This window comes from Haliotis rufescens, unplaced genomic scaffold (assembly GCF_023055435.1).
Source record: "Haliotis rufescens isolate VD_foot unplaced genomic scaffold, xgHalRufe1.0.p SCAF_102, whole genome shotgun sequence".
In the NCBI taxonomy this organism is placed as follows: domain Eukaryota; kingdom Metazoa; phylum Mollusca; class Gastropoda; order Lepetellida; family Haliotidae; genus Haliotis; species Haliotis rufescens.
Genome location: NW_025963783.1, coordinates 765,566 through 778,790, shown reverse-complemented (window position 1 = coordinate 778,790; position 13,225 = coordinate 765,566). Strand labels below are relative to the sequence as shown.

Below are 13,225 nucleotides of genomic sequence, written 5' to 3'. Positions count from 1 at the left end.
GATTTATGCAGTTTATAGAATGAGAGGGTCTTGCTGCCTAGAGATGCATGCCAATCTTAAAACGAACAATCTTTAACTCTTTCGCTGAACATATGTACAAATAATTCTGCATTGCCAACTCCTTGTGCAGCCCATACATCCCCCAAACCATAATGACTTAGCAAAAGTCTGATATGCGATGCACATTTAGGACGTTTTCTATCAGCAATGGATAATAAAAACATTTTATAACACTGGTATGGGTATCTGTTTGGACTCATTTGCAAAATCTTAAACCAATATTTAATGCACTTTACATAATAAATAGTATGAAGTAGATACCTACCACATTCACCATAGGCTACTGCATTTGCAGTCCTGTAGCCCGTGTGAAGTAAAAATTTACAAAATTTGCGGTGAACAATTTCAATCGTATACCATTTTTGGTATCCCCAAATCTCAGCAGCATACATTAATATCGGAACAATTTTTTTTATCAAATATAAAGAATGCTTCCGTAACCGAAATGTCATAAGATCTTATTAACGATTTAACTGACCAAAGTGCTTTGCTTGCTTGCTCACATAAAGTTTTACAGGCCTTAGGCCAAATTAATTTAAGAGTGAAAACAAGTCCCAAATATTTATAGGCGTTAACCGTATTCATACGTTCACCGTTATAATACCATTTCTCATTTTTTGACAAGGTTCCTCCCATTTTAAACACAATATTTTTACTCTTTTCAGTATTAATATCCATACCCCATTTATCAGAGTATAAATATAATTCATCAAGACGCTTTTGTAATTTTAATACACTGTCTGCAACAAATATTAAATCGTCGGCAAACAACAGGGCAATTATATTTAACATTTCCTCTGAGATAAAAACACCATCCTGGAATTTACTTTTCAAAACATATAACTAATTCGTTGATAAACAAAGAAAACAGTACTGGCCTAAGAGTACAACCTTGTCTTACCCCACATGAACTATCAAAATACTCAGTAATTTTCTTGCCATAATCGTATGTTACAGTTGCTTTAACATGATTATATATACTCTGGATAATACATAAAAACTTTCCATGAATACCATTTTGCAATAAAATATACATTAACTTACTCCTATCAACCATATCAAATGCTTTTCGAAAATCAATAAAAGCGCTATATACTTTTCCTTTTTTACGAGTGATATACTTTTGTATAATAGCTTGCAAAATGAAAATGTTATCAATAGTTGAATGATCTTTCTTAAACCCCCCCTTGATATTCACCAATTTTGCCTTGGTAGTCTAAGAAACATTGTAGTCTTTTATTCAGAACATAAGAAAACATTTTACCAATTATATTGAGAAGTGATCTAGTTGTTTATACCAGGGCCTTTATGCATTGTGAACTTTTTAATAATGCGACTATTACTAACAATGAATTGCAACGACGGATCGTCTTTGAAAAGAACTTGGTATTAAACAAGCTGTAAGACTAACATTACGAAAGGAAATGCATATGCATATGAAAACTTTTTTTTAACTCCGATCATTATGTATTGTGTAGGCTGGTGTCTGCTGGAGTTGTTAGGCTTTCAGGAATGTTATTGTCACCGATAGCCGTAGAATTCAAACATGTGTAATGTGGGCCAATCGCATTCAAGCTATTATGATCGATGTGTACGCTTTAAAATAGTCAACTATTGCTAAATGTTGAATCACATGTTTATCTGTATGAAGTAACAAGTAAACACTAATCCATAAACATTGTGAAAACACTCTACACAATTTTCCATGCCATTTGAAGATTAATTCACCCGCACGCCAACCCACACTGATACATACAGTTTTCGACGAATATCGTCAAATACATTTAAATACATATATTCAGTTTACAATATATCTAAACTACAAATTGTGGCATAATATCTCCCTTATTTTAGAGTTACACCTTAAACACTAAAAGCAACAACAACAACACTCATCTGCAAAGCACTACTAAAAACTGTGTTCAATATATGCAGAGTAGGATGCGTGTAAAAGGTTTATCCAGAATTCTTTTAAGCGTTAAATAGTATAATTTTGTTGTGAAAAAAAATGTTAAATTGGTTTTGGTTACTCTCTTTAAAGCATTAACTAATTACGTGCAAAGTATATTGTATCATGTGAAATATACTGTATATTATATCATTACATTACTATTTTAAATGTGCCTTTTGGATGGTTGTTACCTTTATAGAAGTTTTACCTTTTGCACATATTGGAATCCGGCATCACCTCTCAACAATTTTATTTATTTATCATACGAATTCATGCGAGTGTATTTCAATTCATAGGCGTTGAAGTTTATACAGGATATAGTTCATCACATCATTGCAAAAGACAATATAATCCTCAAAGTTGTTGTTGTTCCTGTTGCTGTTGTTTAAAGTGTTTAAGATGTCGCCTTCTGTCTTAGCAATTTCGGCTGACCTGTACCTCTTTGGGACTCATGTGTGTGAGATGGGTACACACATCTATTGCGAGTTTTAGTATTCATAAACTTTCCATTTTTTGTGTTGATATGATTATTATTTCTGACATTGATATGATTTCATTTTTATCTTTGGCTGCTCTGTTATTATGTGTTCTAGAAGCTGTTCAGAAACATAGTTAGTTTGGCCTCGCTATTGCATCTTTTGGCTGCAGGAGATCTACGACAGATAAAGGAGCTAACTGCAATTCTTGTTTTAACTGAGCCCGGGCTGGGTCATGGTCTTGACAATCCAGTAACAAGTGAGCAATGGATTCAGGTTGATTGTATGATGGGCATACCTTGTCATAGTTCTTTTTGTGAATTCCTCAAAGTAATATAGTACGGTACTTATAGTACATGTGAGATTATACTCAGGTTATGGATAAGTTTAATCTGTATAACGTGTTTTTATACTACCTAAAAATGTATTTAATGAAAATACAGTAAACTACGGTTATAACGAACACGCTTATAACGAACCGATGGATATAACGAACTTATTTTTAGTCCCGACCATTTGTTGTATATATGCTATTTATATGCTTATAACTGACTATGGTTATTACGAACTAAAATTAGTGGTCCCTACGTGTTCGTTATAATCGTAGTTACTTTAATGCAAAACAAACTCAGCGGTTAAAAAGTTTCCTATATTCTACATCTTTAAAAAACACCTACAAATAAAACATCTGCAACCCGACACAGTTCAAACGCAACTTGCAAACACAATATAATCTGTAGATAACTTTGCCCACAGTATGGAGCAGCTCGGTAATTATAAGGTAGACCAGGCAGCTACACTGGTCACACTTGACAGCTAATTAAGTGAGATCGTTAAGAGTCGATATTGTTTTTAAAAAAAATATTGCTGACGATTTTCTAAATTTGGATACACAATGCCATTTGCGAAAGCGGCCAAATGTAACAGATGTCATATTTAGGATAAAACTTTCTCGGTAAAGTACAAATCCTCGTCTTTTTTGTGTTGAACTGTACTTCACTAGGAAAGTTATATCAAATTTGACATTTGTTAGATTTTGTAATTTGTTCATGAATACACGTATACGATGTTAGTAATCGCAATTCATTGAAATTGTCTCTCTTTATATGCAGATTGACTAATACCTTCAGTAAAATATATTCTTCTTATAATTAGTTAAGTTTACTCTTGAATACACCGTGTCACTCGCTGAAAATAAAAATGTATCTAATTACAGAGTCATGCTAATTTACAGGTGAGTCTACAATACCTGTACAATACCGTTCAATTGCAACCTGCCACACCACGCGTGAATAAACAGTTATGCAGGTGTTGCTGTGGGCAAATACCTAGTCTTTATACATGTATATATTTTTGTAGATACATGTATAACATATTTTCGTTAATTGTGGATATATTAAGAATGAAGACACAAAAAAAATTATGAAAAATTAACTGGTGCCTTGATATACAACAAGAACGAATCTTGTTTTTTCTCCGCTATTCTGATGTGTATAATCGTTTTCTGGTTCATTCCATTACATGTATGTTTTGAGGCGATATCAAAGACGCCACCCAGACAGTGTCGTCCGTTTCGCGTGAACTAACACCCCTCTTCCCCACCCCGTCAATAGGGGTTATGTAATCAGTACACAAATAACTTTGATGCGGTGTCAGTGTTGAAGGAGTGTGAATTACGACCGTCACTGGCCACAGAAATCCTCAAAGTATGGTAACATTCTACAAGGCCACTGCCATTCAAATAACCTCTCTCGTCGACAACGTCTGTCCATCTGTCTGCTTCACCTAACATACAATCCTCCCTGTCACAACTGGCGTTTAACTGCCTTTGTCTAAAACATTAATTGTAAAAACGTCGTCAACAGACTGACGTATATCGCACACAGTCCTCTCATTTGATTGAAACAGTAAGTAAGATATCTAGAAGATCAACTGAGTCCTTATATCAGCTGACGGTCCTGTTTGTGAAAATATGCACCTGATATACGATTTAAAGACTAACGAAATCAAATGTAAGACCGCATAGACCATAAAACTAAATAGAATATGTCTTGTATCATCTCTTGTGTATTAGGTCATGGTTATGATCTGAAATGTTATAACGTTAGATTAGGAAGAAGAAACATAAAAGTATTTCATGATACAAGAGATTTGGGAACACACAAACATGTGGTTGAAATCATTCACTGATATGAGCAATAAGATTAGGCAATATAAACATGCATACGAGGGTATAGGGAAAATGGTGGAAGCAAATTGAAATAGATTTAAATAAAAGAAATATTGTACTAAACAAATGTCCTGTGCAGAAGCGGGAGCCACACTTGTTTAACAGTTCTCTGTTGTTGTAGACTGACGAATAGCAATTGACTTTCATGCTATACACAAGCTTCCATACACACATTACAAATCCAGATACACCACCTGTATGAAGCATTATAAATCTGAGAACTGAGATGCCAAGTATGACCTGCATTCACGGAAGCAAAATAATTCTTCTGTTTATTCCCTCTCCTCTGAAAAATGTAACACTAAAGTGTGTCTCCGATATATATGATTGTCTGGTAGGTTTTTATCGGGTATGAATAGTTGATTCGTCTAGTCATAGTCATTCTTACTCGAATGATTGGCACGGCACATTCTGGCAGAGTTTATTATTTTATTTATTATATACATGTATCGTTAATTGTAGTAGATACTTATATCACAGTACCTTAGAACGGAGAACTGATACGATCAAAACATTAATACATTAAGTACACAGAGAATTGTTACATATCATTTCATGTATATTCCTGCTTCAACAAAGAGCCTGCGTGTAAGCTGTAATCAGTGAAACTGTGTGACCACAAGTTCATTCTCAGCTGGCTAACGTCACATCTCCCATGAAGTCAGTTCTATTTCTCTAGCATAATACAATTTCAGAGGACATTTTGAATGAAAGGAATTAAAAATTAATTCGCTCAATAATCATATTTAACAAACCTACATGTATTTTACCAAATTCAAACACACACCCGTTCTACATTTCGTACCCTTTGGACCTGGACCATTACTGTGTACATATATCTCTTTTAACTGTATAATATATATTCATGATAATCAATTATTCTCGTTCCTAACTAGAATGAGCACATTCTGAGTCTAAATCTGCAAAATGACAGACAAGATCCTTCTTTGTACTATGCAAGCGATACAAACGTAGCGGCTGAGAAAAGAGAAAATGATTGTATAATCTATATGTAATTTATTATATTTTCTCGTTCAATCTATTGTACTTAACATTTGAAATCATTTTATAGCTTCAAGGAGTACTGTTATGGTGTGGTATTATGAATTCAATTAGAATATGAACAGTGAAAAACCATATAAAATGTCTTCCAAACACCACGCTTGCGCAAACGCCTGGCGGTCATAAAACTAATTGCTCCGCAGATTGTTTGTGTAAATTTGTCTAACATTCTGCGAAGTCGCCGATTAGCCACGCAAAAGTTTTACAAAAAAAACAGTTTTAAAAGTAAAAGTCTTTTGCGCTGTAGTGTACCTGGTGTGACCCTCTACAAAAACGTTTCAGCCATATGTGTTGATTAACAAGACCCTGGAGATAATGCAAACTAGATAAGTTCAAAGAACATATAGAGCACCCTTAAACCATAAAGTTCTGACACTGACGTAGGGGATTTCGACTGTAGCACGAGTAACCTATCAATAAATTCCATTTAGGTCATCACTATGGAGTATCCAATCATGGACCTGGAATTCGATATCACACATACCTTTGACGCCATTTGTCTTAAATGGTTTCTCACCCACAAGTAAGTAAGAATAGAGAATATCACATTGCGTCCTTTGGTATGAAATATATGAACGCAAGTTGATTAAAGTAGCAAAAGTCTGAGGCTTGTATTTATTATCCAATATCATAATCAATCAGTAAGTTAAAAAAACCTATAAATTAGAAGACTAGGTTGAGATTTATCTGAATACGTGAATGTGTAAATTTCTCGTTCTAAAAAGTACAGGTATTAGTATTCATATTCCACATGTTCATAATTTGGATTTGTAACATCTTTTGTTATTTTCTTGCATCGGTTGTACAATACATTTACAGTCGTAGTTTGTTGACTGAGGCCCCAGAAAAATTTTAAACATTGCATTTTTAGCAATGTCGTACCGTTTGGACAATATTCATACCAACAAATGTAATAAGTCAGTGGCAAAAGTAAAGTCAAATAAACAAAGATGGCGGATGCAGTAAAATTTCGAAATTAAATCAGTACTTAAAAAAAATTGGGAATAGCTTCAGCGAACCCGCCTGGTCTGCGAGCAATACTGCCACAAACGTGCAATGTCTGACCCTTTCCCATGTTAAAGCATATTGACAAAAGCGTACCTTGTACTTACTTACCTTTTGTAAAACATAAGACATTAATACAACATATGTCCCCGTGTTATGAGTTTTCGGACGCTGAATAAACATTCATAGTTTTTTCACATGAAAAACTGTAAAACATCTCATTCATTTATAAAAGATAACGTTATCATAAAAACAAGCCATGATCGGAGTATTTACAATTTCTGTGTGATGCCACACCCCTCGTTATAGTGCAAGTATTCGAGATAGAAAACGTATGATGTCCGGAAACTTAAGATCAGACAATAATAGTATTGCGTTATGAATATTATAATAAAGGTATGTTTGGTGCTGAAAGCTCTTATCAAAAACAGGACAATCTGCGTAGGTTTTTCGGAGTACTTTTTAAACTTTGATTATATTTTTACGCGTAGGATGATTTTTCCGAGGACTACTGTTTAAAAAAACGCGATTTTCCGCGGATATTTTACATGATAACAATGTATACCGTACAATTACACCGTCCAAACCAAATTCAACACTTTTAAGTAATAATAATATAGCTTTCATCCTCTGTGCAATCCACTCAGTTGGCTAATCTGCTATGCGCACGAGAGCATGTTACAAATCACTTCGCGGCATCCCGTACAAACCAATCTGAGCTCAGCACAAATCGATTTCAACACTTTCAAGTGAATATAATAAAGAATGCAACGCAATCATCCCCGACTGAAAATGAGAACCTATAGAACATTTAATGAACGTTTCATATGTTGTATATTATTTGTGAGAGAAGGTGATTAAGCAGAAAATTTGAAATATGACAGACTGACCAAGGGGATTGGGGATAAACAGAATGACTGGATTAAAGTATATGCATGACTGTGCGACATGGTGTGACTTGGGGCATATATGGGTGTGTGCTAGGAAGGGTTGGGCAGATTGAATAAAAAATGATTGATTGACACGGGTGAACTTGTGCATGATTGAATGTGTGTGGGTCATAATGAATAATGCGTCTGATTGAGTGACCGAGTTGAATTTTTGTGACTCGCTGATCTGGGACATGTATATGGGGGGTGGGGTGTGGGTGTGTGCTAAGGTGTGTAAATTGGTGACTAGGTTGAATTTGCTTGAGAGTATATGTCCGTGTGCCTGTGTAGTGAGACGGGGGGAGGGTGGTGGGTGGGAGTGGGTGGGTTGGGTTGCTGTATACATATAAAGATATTATTAGTTAAAATGTTTTATTTATGTATTTTATTGATTGTATAATTTTAGGTGTCTTTTAGGCCAGTAATAGCCAGGTGTATTATGTACACATGACACGTTAATAAACCATATTATTATTATAATTATTATTATCATTATGACTATTATTATTATTTAAACAGCTATTTATACAGAGCCTTATGTCCTCCTTCCCCGTTAAAGCTCGGTTTAATCATCTTTAAGATGCGGTTCAATGAAGCTCGAGATTGAATTGGGACGTTATTCTAATTCTCCTGTGCCAGTTAACCAACGTTTTTGTAAATATTGCCCTGGATGTGTAGAAGATGAAACTCACTTTCTCCTCCACTGCTCACTTTATGATGATATTCGTGTTACCCACATTCCAAAGGTATTTAACCCCACAAATGGCAACTAAAATGATAATATTGAGCTTGTATATATTCTAAATGATTATAATATTTCAACACTAGGTAGTATTTGCTACAAAATGGGTGCTACAAAATGGCTGTCCGAAGAAAATCTCACTACCAATAACACCATATATATTTATACTGCTTTTATATGTTTTAACTCAATACTTTTAACTCTTACTATGCATTATGTATGGTCTCTTATAACCAACATCGTGGGTGGCAGAGATACTTTATAGTGTACCTTTATAATAATGTATATGCCTACAACTTGTATCTCTGATGAGACAAAAACAAACAATTTGTCACTTGTCACTTGCCACTGTCACTGTTAATCCGCTCTGCGCACTTGACCATAAAGTCTACACACATACTTGTTCTGTTTTTTGCAGTGTATCTAATATACTACACACAGGAATAAGATACATGTAATATGGTATGATGTGTGTGTTTTTTTGTTTTGTTCCAAATATATTTTATTGTCCAAGGAGACAAAGGGATGGGGCACAAGTGCCATACTTATTGTCACCTCGACGTTATATACAATATACATATAGACACGCACACACACGCACGCACGCGCGCACACACACATATGTTGCTTCACTCATCACATAAATCGTTTGTCTCTTTTCCTCATTTACTTGTAAATATTGTGTTGGAATAAGGATGAATATTTTCCACTGTCTGGGAAATGTCGCCTGCAGATACTTGGGTAATTAACTAGCATATATTGAGTACATAAGGGGACTGCTACGTCATGCATTTCAAGAACTAATATCCTGAAAACTAAATCTAACAATATAGCTTATCTCATTCACAAACAATCTTTGCACACTTTAGCCATTGAAGCTGGGGACCCAGGCAGTGTAGTGTGTAGTAATTCAAAACTGTGAGTTCAGATTGTTTTAAAAACTGAGCCTTATCACCATCTCATTAGTAATCTGATATGATCTCTGTTTTTAAGTAGTAGTTAGCACCTACTCTCCCCAAAAATCATATACAAACGTCGATCAAGTGGATAGCGCGTATTTTTGTGCTTAAGTCACTTGGACATTGTTTAGCTTCATAAACTGTTCATAAGAAACATGTCAGACAGCTTTGACACCATTGATGACTTAGTCTTACGAGATGATGTGAACATTAGATGAAATGAGATCAAGTAAATACAGAAACAGAGGGTCTAACATTGCCACAGTGTTAGGCACGAAAGACTATTTTGGATTTAAATTGTGATTAAGGAAGTAGAGGGTAAAGAGAGAATAAGATAACAAATCTTAACAAAACCTACCTGCAAAACAAGTGCTAGTTCGTTCGTATCCGTAATCCGTCACAAACTGTGATGAATGCAGAGTCTGTTCGGTGAAGGAAATACGAAATATGATGTCTTATCTTGATGTACTTTAATAATGCAATTCGACAAAAGGTGTACAGATGCCTCGACAGCTTTTTTCACACATGAATGTGTTCAACTTTGGCAGTAAACTAGTACAGGTAAACATGGCTATTCATGCTCACGTGTGTCAGGTCTCCCCAACGTCGCCGTCACATCTGTACACAAAACAAGCGCATCGTCTAAACTAGGCTACATTTGCATTTCTTCAGCCGTTTACAGATGCCTCGACAGCATTTTTCACACATGAATGACTTCAACCTTGGCACTCAACTAGTGCAGGTAAACAGGTGTCGTGTCGGGTTAGCGAAAATCCAATTTTCCCTAGTATCAGTCGAGCGAAAACCCAAGTTGGGGTATTTGACCTACGAAGGCGAGAAATGAGTAATTGCTATAAGCCACCGGGTTACCGTTGTTTAGATTAGCGCCCGTGCTGTTACAAACAGAGGAGAGGAGAGGAGATTTACTAGAGAGTCGTTTCGTAAAAAAATTGGATGTTGGAAGTTGGATGTTTAAACAGGAGAAGAGATGATCAGTTTCCTAATTGAACAAACAATTAGTTTCTTAGTTGATATGGGTTATGATACCGATGGGTTTAGAGGAGAGTCGTTTCTTAAGAATACATACAGTATGTATTTGATGGTATATTTAAAGATTGCAACTTATTTATCTATGTCCAAAATGGCTAATGCACAAGTTCGAGTGACCATGGTTGATACCGTGCGTGGTGGTCAGCACTTGTTTTATGAGGGCTTCAAGTTTCGTTGTAAGAAAACGGTTCGTGAGAAGAAGTATTAGAACTGCGTTGTTGCTGCCTGCATATGATAATGATGATAATAATCTTAAAGGCATAGACTCAAAAGACTTTGCTTAACAAACTATTCAGTTATTTATTTTACTTATTATTATTACTTATTTTTAGATACCACAGGTATTTGTCACATGTATGTATTTGTTTATAGTTAATATTAGTTAAAATACAATTATTTAATTGCAGGTGAACCATACCCGCCAACCTATCCCATATGAGATGGAAGTGGAATCTTTTAGGTCCAAGCTCATCCACCATGCTTAGACGGAAACAACACCGATTCCAACCATATACGGAGACGAGATTTCCAGACTTCGCTGCCACCACGACGTAGTTCCAGACGACCTGCTTAAAGAAATTCCATTCCTGAAGACCATTCTGTACCGACAACGCCACAAGACCCTTCCTAAACTTCCTGCTGAATTCCAAGGCCACATGTTCCCGCTTGTGTACTGTCTGCTCCCGAACAAGTGCCTTTCCCAACACTTTGATCAGGGGCTGTTATTTTCACTTCACCAAGTGCATTTGGCGTCGAGTACAGAAGGAAGGTCTGGCTACGGACTACAAGAACGATGATGAAGTGCGACGACTGGTGAGAAGAGCCGCAGCCTTGCCTCTGCTTCCCTTGGACAAGGTCGACGACGTCTGGCTCCAAGCCATCGCTGACAGTCCCGCGGGTCCCAAGCCTTCATGGACTACGTCACGACAACGTGGGTGGAAGGACGCCAATTCGGACCTGAGATCTGGAACCTTTTTGGTAACCAAGGGCATCGCACTAACAATAACGTCGAGGGGTGGAATCACAAACTCAAAAGACTTGCCAGGAAGAGAGCTATCCGCACATTTTTGAAGTTGTTACGCTATTTCAAAGAGAACAATCCAACGTAGAAGTCGCCATTCAACGAATTGGAGCCCACTGGTCAGCACCACCCAGAAAGAGAAGATACCGGCTGATTGACAACCGTCTTCAGGCTCTGAAAGACAAAGGTAAACATGGCTATTAATGCTCCTCGCCGTCGTATCTGTACACAAAACAAGTGCATAGTCTAAACAAGGCTACATATGCATTTCTTCAGCCGTTTCAATAATGCAGTGCGCTGTCACTGCATGCTGCGAAGGTCTGTACAGCACACTGTATTTTATTAGTCATTGGTCGATCCTTCATAAATCATATTTTTGCCATTCATTTCACATATGCCTCGGTAGAATTGAGGTAGGGGAAGGACTTCTGGTCAGTTAACAAGTTTTCAGATATCCAGAAATTCGTTTATCCGGACAACATTTTAGAAAAAGCAATTGTCCGGGTAAGCGAGGTTCGACTGTATAACGCGTGATACATGACAAAACAGATGTGTTAGGACCTGATTCGCACTTGCTGAAGGGATACCAATGGACCCTGATCATAATACATTGATTGATTATTATTATTATTATTATTATTATTATTATTATTATTATTGTTATTATTAAACATATTGCATTATCCAAAAAGACAAAGGGATTGGGCACAAGTGCAGCACTTATTACCAACTTCTCCCTATATACAGTTATACATAATATTGCATAATGAAAATGAACAATTTACAGTTGAAGCATCACATTGTGGAAACATAGTGCGCAATATAAATTTATATACAGTGCTCATTTGAAGGATATGTACAATGTGCTGGAAAGTGAAGACAGTGTGCATCTCATACATATGCTAATATTATACATGTTAGTGTTGTATATAGATTTAACTATATTAATGATGAACAGTTTGGAAACAACAATATGCTAGCTACTGAATCTGTTAGTCGTTTCTATAAATTTGTGTACAGACAGGAATATTTTTGTATTCAGGAAAACATCTTAGTTTGGATCACCATAAAGAATACTATTTAGAGTTTTTTCTCCTCCAAGATTATCGATAGATGTCAGTAATGTCTGCCTAATATCATCATATAAGGTACTTTCGAAGAAGAAATGGAATGAATTTTCACAAGGAGCTCTGCATTTACAGGAAATAGTATCAGATAAATTAACACGAAACAGGTTGGAATTTAGTGTGGTACAATTGTGTCTCAATCTAGTGTGCAATATGTTTGTAGATCTCTCACCGCAATAATAGTGCATAGGTGGTGATGTAGGCTGCTCAGATGCGACAGCTTTAAAATAAGATATTGACGGACTATCCCTGATTCCTGATGATAGATTATTCCATTGGCCTAATGTATCTATAATATAAGACCTTTTAAACGTAGATGTCCGTGCAAATGGAACTACAAAATCATGGCGGTTTCAGGGATTATAATTGACGTTCTGTGACAAAGCTGGTGGTATAAGATCAGTTACATATGAAGGACATTGCTTATTTATTATTTTATACATAGTTACAAGTTTGTTGATGTTTCTTCTATACGCTTATATATATGTATCCACGTCACACACACCTAGAACAAGTACACTTATTTGAATATTACTAATATTACATGAATGTTACTGAGCAGTCAGTTCGAGTTTACATCTTTGCGCTTAATCAGCAACATTAAGCCTTTCAC

General features: G+C 35.9%; 1 protein-coding gene across 1 annotated transcript in view; it reads right to left on the bottom strand.

Annotated features, from left to right (window-relative positions):
• The window catches only part of LOC124122109 (sodium- and chloride-dependent glycine transporter 1-like), an 88,999-nt gene that overhangs the window by 56,395 nt on the left and 19,379 nt on the right, over positions 1–13,225 (bottom strand). Inside the window, exon 2 of the mRNA XM_048391931.1 lies at positions 9,773–11,659. The gene's annotated coding sequence lies outside the window, so the exon portion shown is untranslated. The remainder of the gene's footprint in view (positions 1–9,772; positions 11,660–13,225) is intronic.